Genomic DNA, 16544 nt, shown 5'->3' on the forward strand with positions numbered 1-16544 from the left:
TCACTCTACACACTCAAGCTCGCTAGGGTTCTCACTTATGGGAAAGGTAGTCACAATTGAAGGCCATAAATGCCTTTAAATTTGGCTCGAGCCCAAAGATTTAGGGTTTCTGCCAATAGCGCGAACTCGTCGAGTCGCCTCACCGACTCATCGAGTCCATTCATTAATTCGAGTCATCAGTCGCGACCTTACTCGACGAGTTGAGGCGTCAACTCGTCGAGTCTCTCTTCTTAACTCAAAAGAAAAATACTTAAGTGATGATACCTGGAAATCCAGATGTTACATTTTATTTTTTTATTTCATAGATTTCTTCATCAACAAATGTTGCTACAATTAAACAAAAATAAATAATTTTGCTAAAACATAATACAATAGGAAGTTTGTTCACATTTAGTCATTGAACTTTTTAGAGGGAAATGAACTTTTGATTTTGTTCACATTTAGTCACTAAACTTTTTTTCATTATCTATTTGCCACTAAATTATTGATACTGTTCACATTTTACCCTTATGACCGGTAACAGCCGGTCATAAGGGTAAAATGTGAACAGTTTCAATAGTTCAATGGCAAATAGATAACGAAAAAAAGTTTAGTGACTAAATGTGACAAAAGTCAAAAGTTCGTTACCCTTTCAAGTCATTATCCCTTTTGTGTATTGGGTTTAAAAAAATATGTTGCCATTTTTTTTTGTTAGAATAGCACATTGCCGTTTTTTGGTTAAAAATACATTGCCATCTTTTGGTATTGTTATAACTTGTTTTTGTTCAAAAACTATATTGCAATATTTAGGTTAACACATAATTTGTTTTTGATTCGTAAGGTATGTACATGTTAAAATCCATTTTAATAAATCCTGTTTGGTTATTGGACCCTACATATATTAATAATTATATTCCGCTTTTTAATGATTTGAGTTTTGAAAAAACTTTTTTACTAAGCAAAAGTGTGTTAAGATATGTATGCACTTATGAATTAAAATAAATATGTTGTTTTTTTGGTAAAAATAAAATATTTTAGCTCTCTTGTATGTTGATATTTGTTTCTTTAAATCATAATATGTTTGATAACTTGGATAAAAAATAAAACTATATTGCGATTTTATGTTAAAAGTAATTGTATATTAATGGTTTTGGCAAGTCTTTCCACAAGGAACTAAGTAACATATAACATACTTAAAATAGACACAAACTAATTAATTTAATGATTGCATGCATAAAACAAGTAAACTTTATCTTTTTATAATATATTATCCAAGTAATTAGGATAAGTGTGTTCTATCAAAGTGCGTTCTAATCAGATGTTTGTCCATGAGGTTCCACAGGAGGAAGATATAATATTCGCATCCTATTGAAAAAATAGATTATGTAAGATATTTATTTTCTTTTAGCCTAAACCATATATACTTTTTTTAGAAAGATCTAGATTTCTTAAAATAAGTTAATCTGAAAAATAAAATATAGAAAGCTTTTTCAATTCTTGGCACCTCCATTTCGTTTTTTGAAAGTTGACCATGCTCTCAGAATAAGCTTTGTATAGTCGGAACAAACTGAGACAAATAGTATCATTATAATATTAATAAATAAGTGAAGAAATAAATATCCTTGATGAAGTATGATTTCTATTTTTGATATAATAATAATATGACTTTGATTTCATTTATACATGAGACACATACATAATTTTTTTTGATCATTTACTGTTGGAAAGAGTATAGCCATTACAATGTAACAAATGAGAAAAGAAGAAAATAGTCCGGACACAAGGAGAACCTGAAAATACATTGTTTATACTTCAAATAATCGAAATGCGGAACACATAAATAAAGTTTTTTTAGTCAATATCACTACTCTTTTTTATCTTCTTCCAAATTACCATCCAACACTCCATCATCAATCATCACATTGTCACTTTTTGTTGATTACCATCAATGAAAATGGAGAAAACCTTTTTTTTTTCAACATTCATTTAAAACATCTTACTTCAAATATCAATTTCCCTGATATTAGTTAGTCCTGTAGCTTGTATGATGTTAGATAGTATCAAAACAAACATAACATTGATAAAAGGCTATTTATTTGATATTAGTTAATCCTCTATTTGCTAATCTCCAACCACTCAAATCAAGCTCTAAAAGGCTATTTATTTGGTTGTTTTTTGAGCTAAATAATGCGTCCAGTCTAAAAAATATTTTTTTCCGAAGAAGCCCATGAGTATTGCTTCCTGAAATGGGTTCTTTTAGTTCATTACTAATATTAAATTAAACTAAAAAAATGCATAGATTATGCTTTATGTTATTGAATATGATGATTATAAAATTTAGTTATAAAGAATCCCAAACTCTCTTGGAGCTTAACATTGGCCATTTATGACAACCACGCCATATAAAACCTCTTTATTCAAACACATCAAAAACAACAGATGACATACCCGGAAAATTGAAAAACATCAGCGACTCCTATAGCCTTAAGAGCTTCAAGCTGAAAAAGAAAACAATATAAACATATTCAAACCATAATTATTACCTCATTTTAAAAAATAACAGGATGAAGCCTACCATACTTAGTGTAGGATCATATTTTGTTAGCAAAGGCAAAACACCAATCCGCCAACCTGAAAGAACAACATACATATCTTTCTCAAAAGTTTGATTTTTCTTTTGAAAAGTACTTCGCATCTATGGAAATTAATTAATCATAGAAAGAAAAGTTTGGATATGTTAAATACGATTTTTAGCTACCAAATTTGAAGTTCTAGAAGATTGAACCAACTCACTGAATATGCTGCTATATATTTTGGTTCAAGCATTTAATCAAACACCTAGTGTGCATAAAAACTCCATCAAAAACTGTAACGGAGGGTGGAAATGCACATCAAATCTTCTGAAAGAAGGACCACCTGTAAATGATGCTTGAAAAAAAAAGACACATCTCTGAAATATGTGTAATACTCATGGGAAATGCATTCCTTCCATTTTTTTCGAAGTCAAATCCTAAGAATTGCCAGAATCTCATAATCCAACACATTTTTTTTTTATCTTATAATATAGAGAAAATGAAATTCATAAAAAGATAATGAAAATTACCCAAGGAATGAAGGTATTTTTAACAATCCAAGCCACTAATTAACCAACCCTATACTGCACCTCCAAATTCATCAAGATGCTAGTATGTTTGTAACTGCTTGAATGTGTTGGTCTTACTAACAGGAGTACATCGAATTGCTTAAACAATGTAAAGTTGATGTAAATATCTAATCTCATCCCATGTAGACATCACCTAAAAAACAATTTCAATGATATCGATTAGATTTTCATAGCAACAACTTATAAAACTCAATAAAAACACAATACAAGCAACATTTTTTTTGGTATAATCCACCTACTTCTAGTGAATAAGGGAAAGAGAGGAAGGGAGAAGGATCAACTTTAATGTTCCTATAAAACCATTAGTAATGGAACGTTAATGATTAGTGTGTTAATAACCCTAAAAGTCGGAGAGAATACAAACCCATGGTAGATGTTGAGTATTCAAATATCTTTAAGCCTTTCTATTTGAATCCCTTCTTTTGAAACCTATAAATTATCTCCTGTAACAACTAACAACCACAATCCAAAAAAAAAAAAACAACTTAAAAAGGTAAAATAAAAAATCTCCTATGGATATGTACGAAAGTAATCACATGAAAGAGACAAAATATTGGGGATACTCGACGTCTCATTGGAGAAGTAGGAGGCGGCGTTTCAGTTACACCCGAATTAGTTGAGGAAGGATGTCAATGAAGATGGGAAAGATTAGGGAAGCCGATATAGAGAAGAGAAAGCAGACTTAGCTTTTCGGAACAAAATTAGACATCAAACAACTATAAACACACAAAATTTAGAAACCTTACTTTGGTCCGTCGCGGCCGGAAAACTCAACTGATCGAGGCTGTGGGGGGAAAATCAAACATGTTAAATAATGATGACCATCGGCACCTTAGCTTCAATTGTAACATCGATTAATTTACTTCGCCCAAAAGGAAGCCGCTTATTTCAATTGGATGAAAATTTGGCTAAATGCAATCGTGACACGCTGAGAAGACAGAGCTAGCAATCTACAATCTATGAGGCGGTGAAGCAATAAACGTTAAAAGTGACCACCCCAACGTTTCTTATTGGAGGAGTGAAGGGCCTATCGACGTGTACCATAAAAGAACTCTTTAGCATATAGGTAATGATATATATATATATATATATATATATATATATATATATATATATATATATATATATATATATATATATATATATATATATATATATATATATATATATATATATATATATATATATATATATATATATAGCGGTTCCAGCAGTTACCCGCGGATAGCGGTTCCAAAAAAATGAGAACCAGAACTGGAACCACTTAAGGCGGTTCCGGTTTCGGAACCGCTGTTCCGGTTCCAAAAACGGATAACCGGTTCCGATGCTCACCCCTAGTTTCTCATGGTAAATTTTGCATCCTCGCAGCTTATAGGAAAAGTTGAATGGGGAAACGATCATTTTGATCGATGGATCCTCTCACAAAATTGGTATATTCGAAGTTGATGATGATTGGTTCCTTTTAAACCATTCACTGGTGGGTCTCAGGAGGATTTAGAGGAAAATGAAGACGAAGAAAAAGGTATCTTAGACGCTTTCGAAGATGATGAGATGCAACTGGAAGATGGAGAAATTGGTCCCGGAGAGGCTTTAGTGGAGGTGATGGTTCCCGGTTCAATGCATGAGGGAGGTACGGAGTCTCATGGTACTCCCAAAGTCGGTGCATGTGTGTGTGGGGGGGCATCTCTTTCCAATGTGGGTTTTAATAATTTAAAATTAAATGATGATGGCAAATTTAATTCTGCAACTGCTCCCGTTATTTCAAAATTCGACTTGTCTGGTAGACTCGATCCGGTGGAGGAGGACTATGGGCCTCGTGTTCTTGGGCCTGATAACAACCCAAACCTTTTAAGTGGCAGAGGTAGCCCAAAATTTGGGCATGGGGATTCTGGACTTAAAAGGCGACGATTTAAAAAGAAGAAAAATAAAAGTGTTCAAAGTCAAAAAGTTACATTAACAGGGATCAATGATCGTTAGAGTCCTCTCACCGACTCTCAAATATCGAATTCCTCCCCTTCAATTGATCTCAAATTCTCAATCGAAGGGCTTCCTCACCATCTCGATCGATCCAAGGCTCCAAAAATAGTGGTTCCTTTTCTCCTTCCATCTCGTGTTCTTCTTCTAGCGAGATAGAGCAAATTATCGGCAATGGTAAGCAGGTAGGCTTTCAGGTTGAAAAAAAAAACAGCCCAACTCTTGTAGATGTTGTCAACGGCGGTGGTGTTATCTTCAAGTCCTCATGAATCTGATGTCTTTGAATATAAGGGGAATGGGTCCGATTGAGCCCTTCAAATTTTGTGCTATTCAGGAATCTCGACTGTCTATTCTGGAATCTCGACTGTCTTCTCTTCCTAATAACATTGGAGACTGGTGGGGTAACTTTGAGTTGGAAATTGGGTTTTTGGTTGGGATTTTTAATGCCATGAGATGACCTAAAGAACGCTTTAACTCGAATTTTTATACTAAAATCGCTGCTGAGTTTAACAAATTCATTTTTGATGCAGGATAGATAGATTTTGAACATGGATGGCAAAAAAATTCATGTTCTTCTGTGATGATGGCGTTAAAATGAGTGAATTGGATCGCGTTCTTGTCTATTCCAATTTTATGGCAGTCTTTCCCTCTTCTTCTGTTCTTGCCCTTCCGCGAGAATATTCAGACCACTGTCCGATTCTTCTTAGAACTTCCATCATGAATTTTAGTGCCCATCCATTTCGGTTTTTCAATTCCTGGATTCATCGTGATGGACTTGAGCTTTTAAACTTCGATACGTCAAAGGTAGAGATGGAAAAGGAAAACATCTTATTTGATTTGAAAAGAAAAGTTGATGAAAGTGAGTTGGAGGCTGAAAACATGAGACTCTCAGACTCGGAAATTGAGTTCAGGAGGGATTCCAAGCAAAAAAAAAAATGGAATTGGAAAAACTAAAAAAAATGGATTTGATCTAGAAATCTCGTGCTAAATGGATTAGTGATGGGGATGAAAATTCCAAAATTTTCCACAACTATATCAAAATTAAAAACAGAAGTAACATTTCAGGGCTTGTGATTAATGGGCAATGGGTAATAGAGGTCAATTTCAATAAAAGAGAGACTTGGGCATTTTTTAGAGAAATTCCATGAAACGCATCTTGATCCCAATTTTATTAATTCATATTTTAAAAAGTTGACTTCTGGGTACAAGAACTTTTTGGAAGAGCCTTTCGATCTTAATGAGATTAAGAATGCAATGTTTAATTGTGGCAGTGAGAAAGTCCCGGTGGGTTCTCGTTCAAATTCTTCAAGTATTTCTGGCTTATCTTACAAGACGACATTATGAAATATGGATGTCTCTCTAGAGGTAGAAGCTCCTCCTTCATCTCTCTTATTCCAAAAATCAAAGATCCCATTACTCTAAATGACTTTCGATTAGTCTTATTGGAAGTATTTTACAAAATTATTGTCAAATTCGTTGCTTCTAGACTTAAAAGAGTTATCGGTTTGGTGATAAACAGTTTACTTAAGAATGCATATATAGTTACATTTTATTATCGTTTGAAAAATTTTGCCACTCGTTCATATTTTATATATTATTTGACATATCCTAAAACAAAATTCTTGCTACGCCATCAGTGATAGATGAGGTTCAAACCAATTTCATAGAAGGTAGGAGCATTCTTGGTGGTCCTTTGATTATTAACGAGATTTATACGTGGCGAAGCAGAACAAAATTAAATTATTCATTTTCAAAGTTGATTTTAACAAGGCTTTTGATTCTACAAATAAGAATTATCTCAAATAAGTTATGAACCAAATGGGGGTAGGAGATAAATGGATCTTTTGGATAAAGGGGTGTCTCTCTTCCTCTAGAGCTTCGGTTCTCATCAACGGCTCGGTTACAAAGGAGTTTCCTATTACTAAAGGTGTTCGGCAAGGAGGCCCTCTTTCCATGTTTTTATTTATTTTTGCCATGGAGGATTTAAATATTGCAATGAGAACTACATGTCAAAAAATCTTTTCCAAGGAGTTAAAATTCCTATAGGCGGACCCGCGATTTCTCATTTATTTTATGCCGATGATGTTTTTTTTGTTGGGACTTGGGTGAGTTCAAATTTTTCTAATTTGGCTAGAGTTCTTAAATGCTTTCATATCGCTTCTGGGTTAAATGTTAATTTTCACAAGTCAAAGGTTTTCGGTATTGGAGTTTTTAGCTATGAAGTGTCAAGTTGTGGGCGGAATCTTGGATGTGAAGCGGCTTGAAATGCCAAATATCTTTCTTTTGGAGGGTGACTAACTCTCGTTAAATCATTCCTTGGAAGCCTCCCTTTGTTCTTTTTTTCTGTTAGAACTAAGTTCTTTTAGGATTGTATGATTCTAAGCAATATACAAAATAAGAACGTAATAAGAACACAAGTATTGCGCTGAATATGTCGAATGATTAATGCAATAACACCTCAGAAGAGCTCGATAAAGAACTTCAATCTGTAGAGGCGTTTAGGGTTACAAGAATCAACGTAATGAAAAACTTTTTAATATACGCATACATGCATGCATATATATATACTATAACCCTAACAATTAATCTAGATAACTACGTAACTAATCTAGATAGACACGGATAGACAGGCCCAATCTGGATACAAAATACTTAGCCCAAGACGCAACACAAATATACTCAACAATCTCCCCTTTTGCGTCCTTGGAGCAGAAACTTCCTTCCTTCTTAACAGCATAAGGCTTCTTCACTGTTTTAAACACCTTCGGTATAATGGCCAGAATATGATGTCGAAATGTAATATACCACCGAAGCATGTCTGTGAAATTCTTCTTGTCAGCCACCGAGTTTTGCTTGCATCGATGTATGATATTTACAATATGCTCCAAGAAATTTGTTGAAAACAGATGCTTATCGACCAAAGCAAACAGAAACTTGTGTCTATCACCTTTAGTGAACATAACTGTCAGATTTGTTGAATCAATTTGCCCCAATTTCATTTTGTTCACGTCACTAAGCTTAGATGTCGGCTTCACAGTCGGCTTCCTGTTCATAACCTTAGCTATCTCCTGATCCATGGTTGCTAGCTCATGAATATAGGAGGCCAACATTCTTTTAATATGTTTAAGAATCGGCTCATACTCACTGGGATTAGAGAGCAGAATGTTGTATAGCAGAATCCAGTCATGTAGATTAAGGTTGGGAAGATCTGCCAGAGAGATAAAAGACTCCGTGTTTTCTGAACCACGGTTGATCTTGAAATTGATATTGACGAATCTCCCTGTAGATAAATGTTTCAGTACCTTGACTTTAGTAATTTTCTGTGCGCTCCATGTCAAGTACTGCGGTTGACCATTCTTCAAATAAAAATTTATCAGCTCCCTGTCAACCTTAGGATGTGGATATGGAACCTCAGCAATTGCCTCAAAGCAGTGGAATGTGAATGCTTTTCTGGTTATGGGCATGTCAAACTGCAAGTCTCTAGAATTTTCACAGTCACACGAAGCAACTGGTTCCAACCAATAGACAGATGGAAACTCAATCGCTTGATTGATAAGTGTATCTCTGTTCCACTCCTGAAAAAGAGCCTTCTTGCACTGCAAGGCCTCTTCAACTTCCTTATTCTTCTTCTCCCTTTCTTCAGCCTCTGTGGCCACTTGCATAGTTTCATCTAACTCTCTGTCTCTCTTTTTCCTCTTGAGAGCATCAGCAATCGTCTCTTTTTCTGTATCACTATCAGTTTCAATATGAATCTCTTTCTGTTTCAGCTTCATCTCAGAAACCGAAGCTAAATTAACCTTTGGTTCTGTTTTTACCTGTTATGCACTACCCTCTCCCCCTTGTTTTGGAGGTATGAACCCCTCCGAAACACCCTTCATCTCGCTAATTATTGCAATGGCAGGGAGGAGTTTGGATTGAAGATGTTTGCGAATTGTCAAGGTTAGGATTGGATCATGAGCTTCCAGCAAATTGGTCAGCATATCCTTAACATCTCCTGCACAACTTTTGTACACCGCCCTTTGAGTTTTTAACAAAGATATTTCCTTCTCTGCCTGGGCTGGTTGCACCTTCTGTATATCGATAGTAGCCTGTTGTCTGACTAGATCCTCCTTCAAAGCACTCTCAGTTGCCAGAGTTGTAGTTAGAGCATCAAACCGAGAATCCACAGATTTTAAAAAGGAGGTGGTTTGTGTTTTAAGCTCATTACGAACAGCTTCAAATTTTTCAGTTTCTTCATGAAGAGACTTTGAGAAGGAAGCCACTGATGCTTGGTATTTTGCTGCATTGGTGTCAGCATGAGATTTTAAAGAGTCAAGGAAAATCTGAGTTGTATGAACAACCTCAGAAACTTCCTTGGTGGCCTTTTTACACGTAGAAGCAGACTCATTCACAGCCTCTGTATATTTATCAATGGCATCAGTGTATTGTTGAAGAGTCGTCTCCAAAAATGCTTTAATAACCACACCACCATAGGCTTTACTATCGGCAAGCAGTTTATCCAACTTTTCATGAATATCTTGGATCTGCTGACTTGTGACAGAAGCATCAGCTGTATCTTCTGATGGAATTCGATAAGTGCTGTAGTAAATAGAATCAAAATCCTCATCATCTCCTCCAAGAGTGGCAGCAGAATCGGAGGATTGGGTTGGTGAAGGTGGTAAGTTGATAACAGGAGGTTCAGTCACAGTAGTAGCCCCTGTATCCGATACATTGACTTCTACTGTGGGTTTGGGAATGGTAGTTGTGGTAGATTCGGTTACAAGTGGAGTTGATAATGGTATTGTGGAGATAGGAATAGAAGCAATCGATGATGAAGGTGGCATAGTGGTTGTTTGAGTGATAACTGGTGGAGTAACAGCAGGAGCAAAAAGTTCAATTGTTTGTTTTGGTGATGGAGGTGGAGTTGGAATTGTGGTTTGTTTTGGAGATTCTGGTGGAGTAGGGGAGCATGGAGGAGTGGGCTCTCGGGGCGAGACATTATGAACTTCCTCTTCCTCAGTTTGTTCAGCAACAGGCTCTGTTCTTGGAGAAGTGTGTTCTCTTGGCCTACGAGCCATCTTCTTTATCTTTTCTTTTTTGGTTTAGAAGAGTCCCCTTCATCAGATTTTCATTTAGAGGACTTGGCCTTGGGTTCCTCAGGATCCTCTTTCTTTGTATTTTTCTTTCCTCGGTTGACCGGCTTCTCCAATGCGTCTAATGCAGCTTGTTGCTCAGGAGTTAGAACCCTCGGTCCAATAGGAGGTTGTTTCCTATAATCTGCCAGGACGTTGCTCTGTTCCGAAACACATCTGTACATTGTTTTAGGAATCATTCCATAGTGAAGAAACTTACGTGGATCTGAAAGAATAATTCTCTTCGTATGGAAGGTAGCGATAGTAGCAAGGAGAGCATCCTTCATGATTGGAATCTCCAACGAATTGATAGCCTTCTTGGTAATCAAAGTCCAAAAATGGCCACAAGAGATTTCTGAATGGCGTGTCGTATTTTTTAGACTCTGCACCACTTGAGACCAGATGATGGAGCCGTAATCGAGATTGATCCCATTGTAGAGGCCATAAAGAAGAGTAAGAAAACCCTTGCTGGTAGTATCGGAACCACCACTACGTTCAGCCAAACCCTTAATCAACAGGGTTAATAAACCATTCCATTGGGATGGTAAACATGATTTCTTCACCTTTGTAATCGTTGTAAGCACATCCGTGTACCCCATTTCGTACATCATGGAGAACAATTGTGATGTCGTGATGAAATCTGGTGAGATAATAGAGGAATCGATTGCAAGGCCCAAAATTGAACAAAACTTCACTTTTGAAATTGAAGATTGCTTGTTGTGGATGGTGAAGTAGATGCGATCTTTTTTCTTGTCATATGTCGCCGAAGAATAAACTTGTGATAATAGCGACATTGGAACGACTTCAACCTGGGTTAGGGCTAAAACCAGGGGGAATATTTCAAGCATTCCACAACCTGTAACATATATGGATCATATAAGAACGGACTAAGTTCAATGATCATGTTTTGGTTGGGTTTTATGGTGAGCAAAGAAGATGATGCGGTCTGATCATGTGCTGATGAAGAAGTCGCCATTGATGAATGAAGAAGAAGATGAACAGTGTTTACTTGTTGTTTACGTTAAGAGAATTGAGACTGGTAAATGACAAATAAAACGTTCAACCCTTTATATACCGTTTCCTGGAGAGAGAAAATCATGATGATGAGGTTGCTAAAACGTCGCCTGAAAAAGCACAATGTGTGACAGTATGGTTACTCCCAGGACTACGTCAGCACGCATGGGTTTAGAAACGGATCAAATTCACGTGCCTAAATCTTATCTTTAATTGGCGTTTTAAATTCCATATAGCTCCTTGTTTGGTTACGATGGATAACCAAAACTTATACCAAACAGTACCTAGAATGTTGGAAAATAAAATTTCCGTGCATAAGTGTGTGACAACTGCCAATTCAGGTCATTCTTGGACTCATGCATCTTTATAATAACCATTCATGCACAACATGCCATGACCTAGTAGTATAAATTAGGTCAAAAATCTTGCATAAACTAGGATCCAACTAAGGTCTAGGACTAATATACTTGATACTTACAATTCTAGTAAGTTGCTTAGCTACAATAGGAAATGCCAATACTATAATTAGAATAAAGCTTCAAGCTTTGTTATAATTGAAATAGGGTATAAAACTCTAAAAATAAATTAAAACATTCTAATTATACTTCAACATGTTGTTGAATATCAAACAATATTCCAAAAACCCTAAAGAGCCAAAAATCTAAAGTTATAAATTATAAAGCTTAAAAACTTTATAAAATTTGGCTATAAACTTCCTAATATCAAATTTTATTAATCAAATTATGGATTATACCAATGAACTAGAAATATAAATTACAAGTATTAATCATAAATTATTTGTTGAAAACAAGATTTTTAAATAAATCAAATTGCTTAATAAACATTTTATAAAAATGAATGTTTTTATATAAAATATAGGAGGGAAGTTTATAAAGTTTAAAATTTAGGAGAGAGGAGGCCAAAATGCATGCAAAAACCGGCCATCACCTCTCCCCATGCCCTCTCTCTTCCCCAAAACACAATCATTAAGCTTAAACCCTTACTCCACCTCTTCCCTCTTCACTCTCTCACTTCACTCTCTTCACACACTTCACTCTCTTCTTCCCTCTCTCTAAACTCACGAAAATCCTCTCATTTCTCTGCAAAATTTCGAGATTGTGAAGCCCTTGAAGTGTTCTTACTTCTCTCAAGGTCAAAACCAAGGTAAACAACAACATCTTCTTCCATAGTTTCATGGTTAAACCTCTTTTTCTTCTTAGTCTTCTCTACTTTTCGGATTCTATGCCTTTCCATGGCTAGAAATCTTTATTATCCCCTTGTGGTTTGTAGATTCTCACCATAACACAATGCATGTGTTAGAGATGGTGAAAATCCGGGATCAAACCCATGCAAGGAGTGGAAAAGATGCACATATGATCATGTGACATCAAAACCTAATATTTCATGTTCTTCTCCATTTCTTTTGTGTTCATGCATGAACAAAAGCATTTAAACCATTTCTAGTACATCTTGGATGCTCATTCATTCCATGCATGTGTTAGAAATCGGGCCTTACCAAAGACATGCATGATGTTCTTGTTGAAATACCCTAATAATGCACACAAGCAAACATGCAATCTGCCAGATTACTTTGTTCGACTTTGAACAGTCATAACTCAGTCATTTCTTAACCAAATCATGATATTCTTTTTGTATTGGTTAGTTCCACGAGTTAACTTTCAAACCCAACTGGTCTCACTGTAAAATATTAAATATCCGATTTTTAGCAGATTTTACAAAAAGGTTGCGCATACAGCTCTTTTTCTGTGATCACTATTTTTATCTTGCTTAAACAATGGCCTTAAACCCAACCATAAATCTGAGGAAAAAATACCTTAGAAACTTAACATATCTAGTGAATTATGGTTGAAATTTCGTGGCTTAAAACCTCACTGAATGGGCTACACAAATTCATGAACTTCAGCCACATTTACACTTCATGCATTATTGCATGCAACTTTTCTTAAATTGTTTGGAATCATTACTCTCATTTCTCTTCTGAATACATTTTTTTACATTTTTCCTTTTGAAAGCCCTTGCATGCATGAGATAATCTGGAAAATTTCAAGAGCTTTTGTTATTTCTTTGATTTATTAGAATTATTGCTAAAACCAAGGGCATAAATCATATAAAATACTTCCAGAGGTCAATAAATCCTAAATAAATTCATGGATGATCCTTATGGGGAATAATGACCGCTCACCAAATTTCAGCAATTTTTGTTACCGTTTCATATGATTTCTAATTTTCTTTTATTTAGGACATGATAAATTACAAAACCACTTTATAGGATGTGAAAATTGTATCTAACAATTTTCGCATACCTTACCTGTGATGGGTGACTCCAGAAAATAATTTCAATATTTTCCATCATGTTTTACTATTTTTCCCAATTTTTGGTAATTATAATGGTCTAAAAATGGGAGAAATAGTTCTGATTATCCAAAATTCATGAAAATTTACCAGGATATAATATTATAGAGTAGGAGGTTACATAAAAATTTTGAATATTTTTCTCTACTGTAAACTATTTTTCTCTTATTTCTAAAGTTAATTGCACTAAAATACACTTAAATATACATAAATACCCAAAACCAGTTTATACATTATGAAAACCACTTTTGATATTTTTCCCAGGATATTTATACTGTAAATGATGTTACAAAAATTTATGGTGATTTATTTTAACTGTTTAATATTATTTCTTTAATTAATGACTATTTAAAGGAATAAAGCAAGGAAAAATAGAAATACCCACTGAAAAATATCTTTTATATTTTTCCCAGCCTATTTATGTATAATAACAATTAAATAAAAAGTTTGGGTAATTTTGGAAACTGTTTTCTATTTATTTCAATTTTTATTGAAATAAATGCTCAAAAATCATAAAATATAATTAAACAGCTTGGAAATCCATTTTTATAATTTTCCCAGCTTAGTATTGTGTAATAACAGTTAAATAAAAAGTTTGAGAATTTTTATCCCTCGAATGCTATTTTCGTGAATTTATGTTGTAATAAGGACTTAAAAATTTGGAAAGTTTATATTCCAAGGTTGTAATTAATCGCCCGATATATAGAATTTCATTACTTCAGAAAAAGTGTAACTAATTGATATAAAATCCAATACTAAAACATAAATTGGCATTTCCCTATATGTAGAGTTTAGTATATTAGCATTAGATATCGACATGGAAACTCACTAGTGCGTGTGTTTGATGTCGTAGGATCCCGGTAGTAAGACGTTGGTGCATCCCGAAGTACCGCTTGTGTCTACACAAAACATCGTGAGTATTCACGCACTCCCTATTTTCGGTTTTTATGTTTTGGGGTAGAAAAGCATGTCCAGAAAAACTACTGTTTGCATGTTGTATTTAAATTGAATTGTATCAAACATGATTGCTATTGTATTGCTATGTTTCTTTATGTATGTCTATGCAACACAGAACATGAGAACTTATCGTACTAAGTCCCTTCCCTTATCTCTAACCATTAACTCTTTGAGCCAATGGTCGTTATGGATAGCGCTATTAGGAATTGACAACTCCTCACTCGCCCGAATCACTGGAGTGCATGATACCATATTCATCTATGGAACGATAAGCATAGATCTCGATAGGGCTTCAGTCATAGGTTTGGTTGAGACTCATTGTTTGCTCATACACATACAAACTCGTTTCTCGTTATAGCAATAAACTTGTATTCATTAATAGCAATCAACTTGTTTATCATTGAAGCAATGTACTTGTATTTACGAAAAGCCTTATTGTACGCTCGATTTTTATAAACTTGTGATACTCACCAACTATTTTCATAGTTGACGCTCGTTTTACATGCTTTTTCAGGAAGTAATTAGTAAGTGGATGTAAAGATTCATCATCATAGAGCATGCTGCATCGTGTTGAAGCTATTATGAAGCTATATTTTGAACAATGTTATTTTGAAAAACTTGTATTTTGTTTCTTTTGAAGCTGGGTTGTAAACTTTTAAATACTGCTATGGTGATGTATCTTTATCTTTTGCATTGAAACCGTTATCGCTATCATACCTTGCGTTTCCGCTTTAGCGGGGTGTGACAGAAGTGGTATCAGAGCCAGGTTATAGAGAACATCGGTTTTTCTTTAAGAAAACACAACCTATAACTAAAACTTACAAAGAAATTCTTTTTACATCAAACATATTACTAGTATAATTAGGTCGGGAGTTGTATTATTGGACCTTGATTAAACATAGCCTAATCACCTATGTTTAATTAAGAAAAGATTTATACAAAGCTTGAGCTAATTATAATGGGAATATGTTCAACAAAAATATTTGAGAAAACTTTATTTCAAAATTTCAAAAGGTTAATTTTTGGTGTGTGTAAGCATTGCATATTATAGGCATGCATTGTCATTTATTTCATATCTCATTGAAACTATGTCACAGTCCACTATATCAACATCGTCATCTTCCCGCGCTACCGCCTCAGCCGATGAATCCGGCTACATCACTGTTATCCCTCGACGTAATCCCCCCGCCTCGGTAGAAGAAGACCCATCAGAGGATACGGAAGATACTGGGAACTCGGTGGAGATCAGCAATGACAACGCCCCGAGTCAACGACGCGAGGCATCACCGACATCGGTGTTGCCACAGCCACCGCTCTATGGACTTCGCATTCGGAGGACAGCGAGGAAGAGTGTTCCCATTCCAGGAAGGATACCCGCCAGCACAGCAGGACATGGCACGGAAGGACCTAGCGGAGCAGAACCCAGCGATGCAGGACCGAGAGCACCCTCACCTCAGCAAGTCATAGGGATACCTGTCAGACAGCCAGGTATGACCCCGGAGGAGTCCCAGAGATTGCAGTCGATAGCAGCGGGCCTACGTCACAGTCTCGCTGTGATAGCTGGGCATCGAGAAGTTTTGGATGAAGTCTTGGCAGGAATGGAAATCCTGTATCAGCATTCGATGGAGACTGCTGACACTGCTAGTGCTGCTAGACGAGAGGCAGGTCATGCGATGACAACATATTATGTGTTTGGTGGGCTGTTCCTGATTGTGGTGTTGATGCTTCTTGTTGGGATAGCGATTGGCTTTTGGTTCTGATTTCAGTATTTTGTTTTATTTTGTTTTGAAATGAAAACCCATGTTGGGTGTCTTTTGGGAAAAATATTTAAAACTTTATTTTGGGATTGACGTATTGGTTTGGTTTTAAGATTATTTCAAATGGTAATGAAAAATTTTATTTTATGTTTGAAAACTTTTACTATGAGGTCAAACCCTAAAATTTATTTGGTAAATGGTTGAATAAAAGAGATT

At 35.4% G+C, this 16544-nt stretch overlaps 1 long non-coding RNA gene across 2 annotated transcripts; it reads right to left on the bottom strand.

Moving 5' to 3' along the window:
* Positions 1 to 1735: 1735 nt before the first annotated feature.
* LOC145033933 (uncharacterized) lies at positions 1736 to 4172 on the bottom strand. 2 transcript variants are annotated; one of them, XR_013677783.1, is made up of 3 exons: positions 3889 to 4172; positions 2555 to 3275; positions 1736 to 2477 (listed from the first exon to the last, which is right to left on the bottom strand). It is a non-coding gene; the product is annotated as an uncharacterized LOC145033933 (long non-coding RNA). The 2 variants fall into 2 exon arrangements; XR_013677782.1 differs by lacking the exon at positions 3889 to 4172 and adding an exon at positions 3507 to 3746.
* Positions 4173 to 16544: the final 12372 nt, after the last annotated feature.

This window comes from Lactuca saligna, chromosome 3 (genome assembly GCF_052625555.1).
Source record: "Lactuca saligna cultivar CGN05327 chromosome 3, ASM5262555v1, whole genome shotgun sequence".
NCBI classification, from domain to species: domain Eukaryota; kingdom Viridiplantae; phylum Streptophyta; class Magnoliopsida; order Asterales; family Asteraceae; genus Lactuca; species Lactuca saligna.